The following is a 13,207-nucleotide window of genomic DNA, read 5'->3' on the forward strand; positions in this document are numbered from 1 at the left end:
TGGAGAACTTTATTTTAAAAAATACATCCAACGTAACGTCAAGGTTTCAAAACCTATTTCTTTCTTTCATTTTCTGTACCGCTTAATCCCTTATGGGGGTCATGGGTGGTAGGAGATTATCCCAGTTTCATCGGGCGAGAGAAAGGGGACACCCTGGACAGGAGGCTAGTATGTTGCAGAGCACACAAAGACAGGCAACCATTCACACACACACTCATACTTAGAGACAATTTCCCCGAGTTCCCAATCGACCTCTTTATGTTTTTGGACTGCGGGAGGAAACCGGAGTGCCCAGAGTAAACCCACGCAGAAAGTTGACTCAATCCCGACCTGGAAGTGAACCAGCAACCTTCTTCAAATACTATTTTAATTATAAAGCACTTAAAAACAACACATTGGCCACACAAACGTAGATAAAACAATCCACAAAACATAATTTTATATATATTATTTACTTTTTATTTATTTAGATTTTACTATTTAAGAAATAACTACAAATACTAATAAAAAAAAAAATTTTAAATCATATAAATGTATTATAAAATATATATACAGTATATATATTTTTTTATATATGTATATATATATATATAAATGTATATACAGTATATATTTATATATGTATTATATTATTAATATTTAAAATATTGTATTTGTAGTTATTTCTTAAATAGTAAAATCTAAATAAATAAAAAGTAAAATATAAAGTAAATAATATATATAAAAAAAAGTAAAATGATGGTTTGTGAATTGTTTTATCTACGTTTATGTGGCCAATGTGTTGTTTTTAAGTGCTTTATAATTAAAATAAATAATAATATATATAATGTATTAAAAACAATCATTTTTTCTTGTATTTTATTACAAATATGAATTATTTGACCCATGATTTCACAAATGAATTTCTGATACAAACCAATTTCCTTCTCTTATTTGTCGGGAAACCACTAAAAATGTTGCCGCCGGTCAGCCGTTTTGACGACCTTTGAACCCACTCCCCTCATCCTGGATAACAGTCTCGCCGTCATTTACTTCAACAAAAGAACAAACCGGGAGAAACACAAAAGCTGCGAGAAAAAGGTTCAGAGAAATGTGTTCCAGGGTTGACGCGTCCAGCGACAAATCTTTGTCCTCACGTGTCGCGTGAGCTGGAAGTGTTGTCGTCTTCCACCGGTAGGTCCTTCACGCTTTTGTCCGAGTGTGTGTGTGCGTGTGTGTGTGTGTGTGTGTGTGTGTGTGTGTGTGTGTGTGTGTGTGTGTGTGTGTGTGTGTGTGTGTGTGTGTGTGTGTGTGTGTGTGTGTGTGTGTGTGTGTGTGTGTGTGTGTGTGTGTGTGTGTGTGTGTGTGTGTGTGTGTGTGTGTGTGTGTGTGTGTGTGTGTGTGTGTTTAAACTCTGCTCCAATGTTGAGAATTATTTAGAATTTAAACAATTTTAAGTCACATTTCGAGAATTAATATATTATTTTTCTTTCAGAGAAACCAGTCCATCACTCAAAATGATGGTTGGATGTATTTTTAATTAACACATTGTGGTCTGTGATAATAATGTCAACATTCAACTGGTCTGTGGTTCAAAAAGGTTGAGAAAACTTGCTTGATGGCATAAAATAAAGTTGTTTTATGTCATCAAATCATTTGGAATCACTGTTTAAAACTAGCAAGACCTGTTGGGTCGATCCTTATTCATCGACCAAATATAATTCAAAAGTCACATCTAGAGAAAAGTGAATTGTCAAATCCGACAGAATCTTCCACTTTAAAGTCTTTACTTTAAGGAGTAATTTCTCAAGAGATCGAAGAGAAACTAAATTTTGTCAATTCCTGCAGTTATCATTGGATTATGTTTTACGGGTGAATGAACCTCCAAAATGATTTAAAACTACTGTACATGAAAACGAACATCTTTAAAAACAAGAACATGTTATTAAATCTATTATATATTAAATAAATAAATATATATTCTGAGTTTGGGGAGTGAAAGGATAATCTTTGTATCCTTTTCTTTGTGTTATTTCCTTTGATCAATGTTCTTTATACTTACACTTTGTCATCTCTTGCTCTTTATTCTTATATTTGCACTTTGTTCTTGTTCTTTTTTTTAATGATACTGTAAACCCAATTTCTCGAAGGAGATCTCCAGAGGGATCAATAAAGTTTATCTAATTAAGTTTAAAGCAAGAATTCTCAGATCAAAGTTAATTCAAAGATACAATTCCGATTTAAAAGTAATAATCCCGAGATTAAAGTCAGAATTCTGAGATTATGAAGATTTAACCGTTGCGTTATCTCCGGATCAAAGTGACCCGATGGCCTGAAAAACAAATGTGTAGTGTGGTATCCCTTGTGTTGCATCTGGGGCCTTCGGGTCACCGTGACCCCGTGATAACACAAGGGTAAGAGCGAGAACTCCGACTTGACCTCGGGCTTAAAGGTAAGTATTCTGAGAGTGAAGTCAGGAGCTTGAGATGAAAGTGAGGCTTTAAAGTGAGACGACGTGAGCGAGACAGTTTCCCCTCCCACTGGCTCTGACCCTAATTCTTGGAGATGTTTCTGACTTTCCAACAAGTCAGCGACTTGGAAAAGTTGGGAGAAGATCTTGGCAGGAGTTGCATCTGATTGATTTAAAATGGAACCGACTCTCTAAGAAGCTACTGAGTCCACGTCTCTCTCCATCATCGGGTAAATGTTTGGCAACATAATAGAAGCCGAAGCCTGTGATGATCCAAATAGACCGTCTTTATAAAGACACAATAGTTGGTCATCAGCCTGAAAAACACTGTTTATGAGTCACGTGTTATCAGCTGCCGACTGATTTGAAAAGCCAATTTCCTGAGACTGCCTCGAGCGACGGCATCAGGGGAGTGTCATGATTATTTTGTTTTGTCCTCGACTTCGATGACGTGGCCGAGCGAGCGCTAATATCCTCGAGGTGAGAAAGCACGTGAACAAGCGTCCATCTGTCGTCTGAGGAGCCACACGTGCCGGCGTGACGAGTTAACCTACTTGGAAGCACTTTTGTTTTCGTTCGAGTGATTCATCGGCGCCAGAGCAATAATCAATGATGAGTAATGAACAGCCTTCATCACTTTTTATATTTTTGAAGAGCTTTATTTGTCCTGGAACCATATTGTTTTACTGACTGAGATTAATGTTGAACTTTTATTTAGATAAAACTTTTAGCTTTCAAATAATATTATTTATCAAATAACTATATTTTACGATAGTTCTTTTATGGTACAATAAACTGTGTATAAAATAAAATAATTCAAATTTTTTAATTCAATAATATTAACAGTGTTTTTTCATTTTAGTTTCGCTATTAAACTTCCGGCCACTAGATGGCAGCAGTCATTTCTCTGCAGCTAAAGGAACAATGAAATCCCGCAAGATCCCCGGTGATGACTATGGACGAGAGGATACGGGGTCAGGGGTGACCCAGTAGTTGAGCTCGTTCACCTTGACTCAGAGACAACACAACGAATACCACAAACACAATATTTTTCAAGCCTTCGGGTCACCTTGACCAAGAGACGACACAAGGGATACCACAAACACATTTGTTTTTGGCCAACTTGACCCAGAGACGACACAAAGGATTCGACAAACATTTGTTTTCGGGCCTTTGGGTCACCTTGACCCAGAGACAACACAAGGGATACCACAAACACATTTGTTTTCGGCCAATTTAACCCAGAGACAACACAAGGGATACCACAAACACATGTGTTTTCGGCCAATTTAACCCAGAGACAACACAAGGAATACCACAAACACATTTATTTTCAAGCCTTAGGTTCACCTTGACCAAGAGAGAACACAAGGCAAACCACAAACACATTTGTTTTCAGCCAACTCGACCCAAAGACTGCGCAAGTGATACCACAAACACATTTGTTTTCAGCCAACTTGACCCAGAGAAAACACAAGGGACACCACTAACACATTTGTTTTCAAGCCTTACGGTCACCTTGACCAAGAGACAACACAAGGCATACCACAAACACATTTGCTTTCAGCCAACTCGACCCAAAGACTACACAAGGGATAACACAAACACATTTGATCTCAGCCAACTTGACCCAGAGACCACACAAGGGATACCACAAAAACATTTGTTTTCGGCCAACTTGACCCAGAGACCACACAAGGGATACCACAAAAACATTTGTTTTCGGCCAACCTAACCCAGAGACAACACAAGGGATACCACAAACGCATTTGTTTTCAGCCAACTTGACCCAGAGACAACAAAAGGGATACCACAAACACATTTGTTTTCAGGCCTTCGGGTCACCTTGACCCTGGAAAACTCCAATTCACGTTGAATAATGAAACACAACAACACACAGACAACATCAGTGGAATCTTCACTTTCTATAATGAAGTCGAAGCTGGTCTGTGAAGGTTTGATCATCATGAGCTTCATGTGCTTCAGTGACACGACACACAGAACCAAGACGAGGCACAACAATCCATTTTTCCATGAGTTTACTTCCTGTCAATCAATTGTTGCGACACCTTCACGTCTGATTTCATCGTGTTCTAGGAAACGACGCCGGAGTCGCTCTGAGGTCAGAACGCTGCTGATGTTCTGTGGCGTCGCTATTTCTGGTCCTTCATCGGCGTCGGATCAGGATTTAGGCGCCATTGACGAATTGCCTCTAAATCCAATACGGTGAGAGGCTGGAAGTGATGAGTCATCAGCGTGAGAGCGGGCGAAGGGCAGGTCAAAGAGGCTGCACGTGGATTGAGTTCATGTTAGGGGGGGGGGGTGACCCCGATAAACCTATGCTATGCTACCAGACCCATGATTTCCATTGTGTTTAATCTAATTTAGATTCTCACAAACTTGTTTAGCAGATTTATCGCTGGTTACGAACAATCACGGTTGGAAACAAAACTACATTGTTGGACATTCCGCTGGGACAGAATAAAAGAATCTGGTCGAACCAGTCAGAATTATGGAAGTCGGACGGTGAATCAAAGGTTTTTGAGGTGTCAGGCTCAGATGTGAGAGACTATAGAAGATGATACACCATCGTGTCAAGGTAAGAAACCTCATGAAACAAAGAAAATACATCGAACCTAGATAGTACTTTTATGGTTAACGGTTCAATAAAGTGTGTATTCTATTAAATTATTCTATTGTTTTGATTTAACGTGTTACTAATATTTACATATTTACAGTGTTTTTCCATTTATGTTTTGCAAATTAAAATTCCAGCCTCTAGATGCGCAGCTAAAGGAACAATGGAATCCTGCCATATCCCATCATTGACTGAGGATGAGAGGATACTGTCGACTCCAGCTTCTTTTACAGCTGATGTTTGGACATATTTTGGTTGGTTTTGAGTTACGACTTCGTCAAGAGTCATGTGGTCTGTAAATACTGCAACACCAGAGTCAAGTACTTGACAATACTACAAATACATCCTTGTTCCTAGAGTATAGTAAAATATTGCAATATATCGTATTGTTGCCAAGAGAAGTCAGAAAATATCGATGCGGCGATATATCTGAATACTTTTTTCTACTGCATTTTACAGCAATGTAGAGATTCTTTTTTTTAAAGAATATATACATGTACATTTTGGCTTCAAATTAAATATTTATATTTTACCTTTGTTGTATTTATGTTTTACAGTTCAGTAAAGTGTGTTCAAAATAAAACGAAATCCTCAATTCTTATAATAAAAAGATAGCATGCAAATATTCACACAGTTTGTTCCTTTTTGTGTTGCAATTGAACTTCCGGCCACTAGATGGCAGCAATAGTTATGTCCTCGCAGCTAAAGCAACAATGGAATCATGCCATATACCAGCATTGACTGAGGATAAGAGGATACAGTGACTCCAGCAGCTTTTAAAGCTAATTTTTGGACATTTTTTGGTTTCAAAACAAATTAAAAGAAGTTACGACTTCGTCAAGAGTCATGTGGTCTGTAAATACTGCAACACCAGAGTCAAGTACTCGACAATACTACAGATATATCCTTGTTACTACAGTATCACAGTATATAGTATTGTAACTTCTGTATCGTGATATCGCCTAGATTCTCGCCAACACGCAGCCCTATCATTCATATACCTAATAATATATTTATAAACTGCATATATATTCACAGTCACAGCTCATCGATTTGCCTTCTTTGCTCAGTAAGTTTAAATAAAGTACAAATTTGAAGTAAAAGTACTTCGTCCTCCGCGTCTCATCTTCCACCATCACTGATATGAAATTACATATTTAGCACAGCTTGTGTGATAATCTACGCTTCCAGCCATAACTTACACACCAGCCAGTCCCGGTCCAGGATATTACTTCTCATCTATCCTCTCAGGATGTAGGTCAGTCTTATGAAACCCTCAAATAATATTATGGGTTTTATGAGCCGCGAAAAAACTTCATGTCGTAACCCAAGTCTGGAAGAAGCTGTGCTTTGAGAGGAGCTGCTCGGAGACATTCATTAGCAGGACGTCACTGAGAAATAAGCAATTTAAGGCCGAAGAAATAGATTTTTCTTATCATCGTAAATGTTTTGCTGCGGAAAATGCGATGAAATATTAACCAACTGTATCTAAACTAACGGCTAAAGTACTTATAAATGTAGCTGCGAAGCTGCTGTAGTGGGGCAAAAGTCTGCGGCCCCTATGGAATAGTGATGGTCTGATGAAGCTTCATGAAACAGTGTCATTATTGTCAGCGTCCACTAGATGGCGGTCTCTGCACAATTGTTTTTCTTAGTTTTGAACAACTGTTCTAATGAAACATCATTTTTAAACTGAGGGCGCCACCTACTGACCTCTAAACAACATGACACTGTTTCATGAAGCTTCATCAACACATCACTAGTATGAATATTTCAAGAGGTCTCTGTCATAAACTGTATTATTGTACCAAAGAAATTGAGATAAAACTTTGTAAAAAAAAACTTCAAGATCTCTGGTTTCAAGTGTAAAAGAAAGCGTTATAGCAAATCGCAAAAATTCCCCAAAAACTTAAATCCTGATATAGTTTTCCGAAATTCTGAATGAGATCACTTTTAATACGATGTCCCTTTTTACATTCGGCCCCACATGTTGTCATCAAATGTGGCCCTTTTTTTTTTTTTAAAGTTTGGAAACATCTGTGCGACACAAATGCAGTGCAAATGTAATCACACGTCATAAAGTACAACGATAAATAAAAACTAAGTAACAAGTGTGTTCCAAGACTCTTCAGAGTGGAACGTTGCTCAACGTATTTCCTGACGGTGCGACTGAAGCCGGAGTACACACTGATGTCAGACGAGAAGTATTTCACAGAAGTATTTCTCAGCTTGTTCGCTCATGATTCACGATACAGATGTTTGCACGAGTCGTCTCCAAATATTCCCCCCGAGTGCGATGGGAACGGAATCATCTCCGGGGACTTCAAGGCTTGATGAATCGGTGCAACATGTAACAGGACGGCTACGAAAATGGAGTGCGATCGCAAAACTGTCTGACTTTGCTCTTCTGGATTCACACAGTAAAACATAAAGTGTTTTTAAAATTCAATATCTATTTATTTTTCCATTTGCATTAAACCACTTTGGAACTTTTATTTATTTATTATTTTAAAGATGATCTCACAGGTTTGTGTTTAAACCCTTGTGTTATCTCAGGGTCACCTTGACCCGAAGGGAGGTCATTGACCATGATCCAGAGACAACACAGGGGATACCACAAACACATTGGTTTTTGGGCCTTTGGGTCACCTTGACCCAGAGAAAACACAAGGGATACCACAAATACATTTGTTTTTGGGCCTTTGGATCATCTTGACCCAGAGATAACACAAGGGATACCACAATGGAAAAGCGCTGTATAAATACAAATTACTTACTTACTTACTTACAAATAAATTCGTTTTTCCGGCCTTTGGGTCACCTTGACCCACAGATAACACAAGGGATACCACAAACAAATTTGTTTTGGGGCTTTTGGGTCACCTTCACCCAGAGATAACACAAGGGATACCACAAAGGCATTTGTTTTCAGGCCTTCGGGTCACCTTGACCCAGAGATAACACAAGGGATACCACAAAGGCATTTGTTTTCTGGCCTTGGGTCACCTTGACCCAGAGATAACACAAGGGATACCACAATGGAAAAGCGCTGTATAAATACAAATTACTTACTTACTTACAAATACATTTGTTTTTCTGGCCTTTGGGTCACCTTGACCCAGAGAAAACACAAGGGATACCACAAAGACATTTGTTTTCGGGCCTTAGGGTCACCTTGACCCAGAGATAACACAAGGGGTACCACAAAGACATTTGTTTTCGGGCCTTAGGGTCACCTTGACCCAGAGATAACACAAGGGATACCACAAAGGCATTTGTTTTCGGGCCTTTGGGTCACCTTGACCCAGAGATAACACAAGGGATACCACAAAGGCATTTGTTTTCTGGCCTTTGGGTCACCTTGACCCAGAGATAACACAAGGGATACCACAAAGACATTGGTTTTCGGGCCTTAGGGTCACCCTGACCCAGAGATATTACAAGAGATTTCAAAGCATTAGTTTCAAAGATCAGTTATGATACATGTTAAAGATTTGAAACTTCTCTGACGCTCAGACAGAAGGTCAAACACATTCACACACGAAGCTGCCGACGACAACCTCGACTGAAATTAACTCCATCGGATAAATGAACTCTTTGCATTTTTATAAAAGTCAAAAATAAAGCCAACAGACAATTTAGTCGTTGACCTTAAAAAGCAGGATTGTGTTGGAATGAACTCAGGTTTGTGCACAAAGTGAATCTCCGTGAAAGACTCGGCGACAAAGCGACACGTATTGCTGAAGTGCAAGAGTGGGCGTTGAAAATAAAAACACACAAAAGACAAACATAATGCTGTTTTTGTGTGAGTTCAAACTGCCACAAAGTAAAATGTATTATTTTAAAAGCAAGAAAAAGTTATTATTCTTTCTTTTCTAAAACAGCTCGATGATGCTCTGCTGCAAAAAAAAAGTGAAATAATTGATCGAGTTAAACTTTTTCAAAAACTTCTGAATTTAAATAGTTAAAAAACATGATCATTTTCCAACATGATCTTAGTGCAGAGCTTTTCTGATCAGAAGTTCTGAAGATATTCTGGATCAGAATAGGGTCCGAATGGGTCTAAAAGGTCCTAAAAGACCGTCGCTGAACTTCGATTTTAGTCGCAAAAAGTGATGGTCTGATGAAGCTTCATGAAACAGTGTCATTATTTTCAGAGTCCACTAGATGGCGGTCTCTGCACTATTTTCCTTTGTTTTGAACAACTGTTCTAATGAAACATCACATTTTTAAACTGATGGCGCCACCTACTGACCTCTAAAGAACATGACACTGTTTCATGAAGCTTCATCAACACATCACTAGTTTCACATTTCAGTTTATGTTTTTGGTGTACTTTATTTTTTGTTTCTCCAGTCTGTTTTTTCTGTTTTTGAGTGATATATGTCATGATTTATCGACCGCCAACATTTAGGTGAAAAAAAAAGAAAGGAGAGAAAACTCAAAAAAGTTATAAAATAAATTAATTTTGAGAAAAAAGGAACCACAACATAAATTTCTAGTGATGGTCTGATGAAGCTTCATGAAACAGAGTCATGATGTTCAGAGATCAGTAGGTGGCGCCATCAGTTTAAAAATAATGTTTCATTAGGGCAGTTGTTCAAAACAAAGGAAAATAGTGCCGCCATCTAGTGGACTCTGAAAATAATAACACTGTTTCATGAAGCTTCATCAGACCATCACCAGAAATTACCAAAAAGTAAGGCAAAACAAATAAATATCCAAAAACGTATTTTCCTCCTTTAAGTCACTTCTATGCTATTGTAAAACTTTGTCTGACTTACACTTTACACAGTGAAAGGTAAATCAAATGTATAAATTGTATTTAAATATCTACATTTTCTTTCAAGGTTGGTTTTATTGTGACTGTATTTATTATGTTTATTATTAAAAAATAATGTGATTATGACACAAACCTATGAGATTATCACATTATTTTTAAATTATCAGTTATGATACGATTTCAATCTTCTCTGATGCTCAGATAGAATTGGGGAAAATTAATTAAGAAAAAAAAAAAACACACAACACCAATCAAAAGTAATAATAAAAAAGTAATTAAAAAAAATCCCAAAAACGTTTTACTTCCCTTCAAGGCACTGTAACGTGATAAAACTCTTCCCTTGTTGAGAAACATTAAATTCCGCAAACAATTAAGACTAATTTCTATTAAAATAAAAATAAATCAAATTTCCGAAAACATAATTAAAGAAAATTAATTATCAATATCGTCCAATAAAATGCCTTCCCTTGTAAAAAATTAGAAGGATTTAATACTCTGATGAAGAAAAACTTCTCCAGGTCAGTCGAGCGACTCAAAATACGCTCAAAATAAACCCCTTCATCAATGATCTCGTGTGAGTTGCAGGTGATTTGTGTGTCTTTTCAAAAAAACGGAAACAAAGACGACCGACACAGCCAGACATGGCGAGTTGATCCCAGAGGTTCCAGATGTGTTTCTGTGGACTCGCCTGCTTGTGTGACTCTGGCCCCCTCTGTGGCCCCCTCTGTGGCCCCCTCTGTGGCCCCCCTGCTGTGATGTGATGGTCCGCCCGCCTCCAGCACCCACTGTGAAAAAGAGAGGCAAAAATAAAGATGAAGAAAGAGAGGAGAGGATGACAAAATGTTCAGACGGATCCGTGTCTGAGCCGTGACTCAACGAGATGAAGGCAGTCAGTGATCTATTCACGTCTCGACTCGAAGCACAACTGAATTTATTCGGTTGAATCTACTTTAAAAAAAAAAAATTGAATTCAATAATTTGTCATTTAAAAGGTTAAAATTTATTTATTTAAGTAATTTAATTAAAATAATTTATGTTTTACACATACAGTTATATATTCTTAAACCAATAATTCAACAATAAATGTTCCAAATTCAATATTATGTAATTTGTAGCCTTTTAAATTCAATTTTAAAATTGAGATATAATAGTGACACCCTACAGCAGGGGTCGGGAACCTTTTTGACTCAGAGAGCCATGAAAGCAAAATATTTGGAAATTTATTTCAGTGAGAGCCATATAAATAATATTCAGATGTAATAATCTGTGCTTGACACGAATTCGAGCCCTTTTCCTTTGTTCATCAAAATCAACAAAGAATTCAGACGGGTTCATCCCTTTCCATGCCTCCATTTCAATATGTCCATCATATTTAAATGAAGCACAAGACTAAAATTTCTCCATTTCTGTGATCATGAAAAAACAAAAACAAATGAAAACATGAATTCAAACTAACAGTTTATATTTGTTTTTCTGCGTATTCTTATTACATTCGTGAGATAAAGGTAATTTACAAATAGTCATCATGTGATGGTGTATTAATGCAAGTGGGTTTTAAGGACGCGATCACAAAAGGAAAACCAGCATTTGTTGCGCTTTCATTGAAACCTGCAGCTTAACTTTGATGGACCTGACGTCATGTTTCTGTGACTCTCGTAGAGAAGAACCTGAAGCGATCAAACCCGCATTATTTTGTTCGATATATTATTTAAAAAAAACAAGCTTATAATTCTATATCGTTTTTCTGAATTGCGTAAAATGACTGTCGCACGTTTTGCTCTTTTTATTCTCGATTCATATGATCTTTTCCGTGCGTTCAGTGGAAGAGGCGGGAGCTCTGATTGGCTGCTGTGCATGTCAATCAAATTTTCAAGCAATCGGCACAATAACCATTTGATTGACATGCACAGCAGTCAATCAGAGCTCTCTTTACTATTTTCTTATATCACTATTTACTATTTTATTAAATCACGTGATCTACTCGCAACAGCTTCGCGATCGACCGGCCGACGTATTGCCCACCCCTGAAACAAGTGATAATATTTTATGTTTTATCTGAAAAGCCGAAATCTGCGAGCCAGATGCAATCATCAAAAGAGCCACACCTGGCTCGTGAGCCTTAGGTTCCCGACCCCTGCCCTACAGTATACGAATAGCGTAGCAAGCCAATCACGCGACCCGCTGACGATCACGTGACTACGTTGAGAGTCACATTATCAAGTACAGCTCTATTAGGTTAATCCCGGTGGCTCTAGTATTGAATTTATAAGGCTATACATTTTATAAATATATTGAATTTAGAAAAGGATCTTAAGCCCCGCCCACTGAAAACACTCCTCGTTTACCATGACCACGCCCACTCTGCTGTGATTGGTCGAGCACAGAGGTTTGTCACAGGGGACTTGTTGTATAAACAAAGCGGGTGTGATTTTAAAAATAAGGAAATGTTAAATATTAAATTAAATGATTAAATCCAAAAAACGAATTTTACCTTTCAAAATAGAAATTATTCAATAAAAAAACGTAGCTTTTAATATAAAACAAATATTTTGAATTCAGAATAAAGACAAATAATTTACCGAATTTAAACAAAAAAAACAATATTTTAATTTAAAAAAAAAAAAGCATATTTAAAATGTTGAATTAAACCAACATTCTGATGACTTTATGAATATTGACTTACAGCCGAACACGTGCGAACGACAACCTTGTCAAGATGTCCGAAGACAACGTGAGGCGTGACAGGAAATCCTCGACGACAAAGAGGATATTTTTTCCTCCGAACAGATTGAACAAATAAAAGCCAGAAGAGGAAAAGAAAATGATGTATTGAATGAAATGAAAACACATACACTTATCATTACGTCGTAATCATTTCTCTCACCGTGAGTCACACGACCGTACAGAGAAAAGTATTTTTTCCTCGAGCATCAAATTAAGAGCAAAGTCTGGTTTGAAAGTCACAAAGTGAGAGGAGGATGAAAGGATAAAAGGAGAACAGGAAGCAGTCAGCGGGGGAGGAAGGAGTGATGGATGGAGAAAATGTAGGTCATCAACTCTGAGGATGTGTGTCAGTGCAGGAGAGAGAAGATCGTTCCATCAAGTCGATAAAAATAAAATATTCATTCATTTTACATGACAAGACTTTTTTTTCGTTTGCACTCGTTTAGTGGACAGGATGATAAATGTAGTATTTTATAGTTGTTTCTCTTTTCATTTAGCAAGTTAGATTTTTTTTTTTTTGGTTTTGATTACATTCATTATCTCTATCTTTATATTCTCTGAATTAAAACAAGTGGACTTTAATTAATTCAACAAGTTTGAAGAGGCTTTATTG

This window comes from Callionymus lyra, chromosome 2 (assembly GCF_982586985.1).
Source record: "Callionymus lyra chromosome 2, fCalLyr1.hap1.1, whole genome shotgun sequence".
NCBI lineage: Eukaryota > Metazoa > Chordata > Actinopteri > Syngnathiformes > Callionymidae > Callionymus > Callionymus lyra.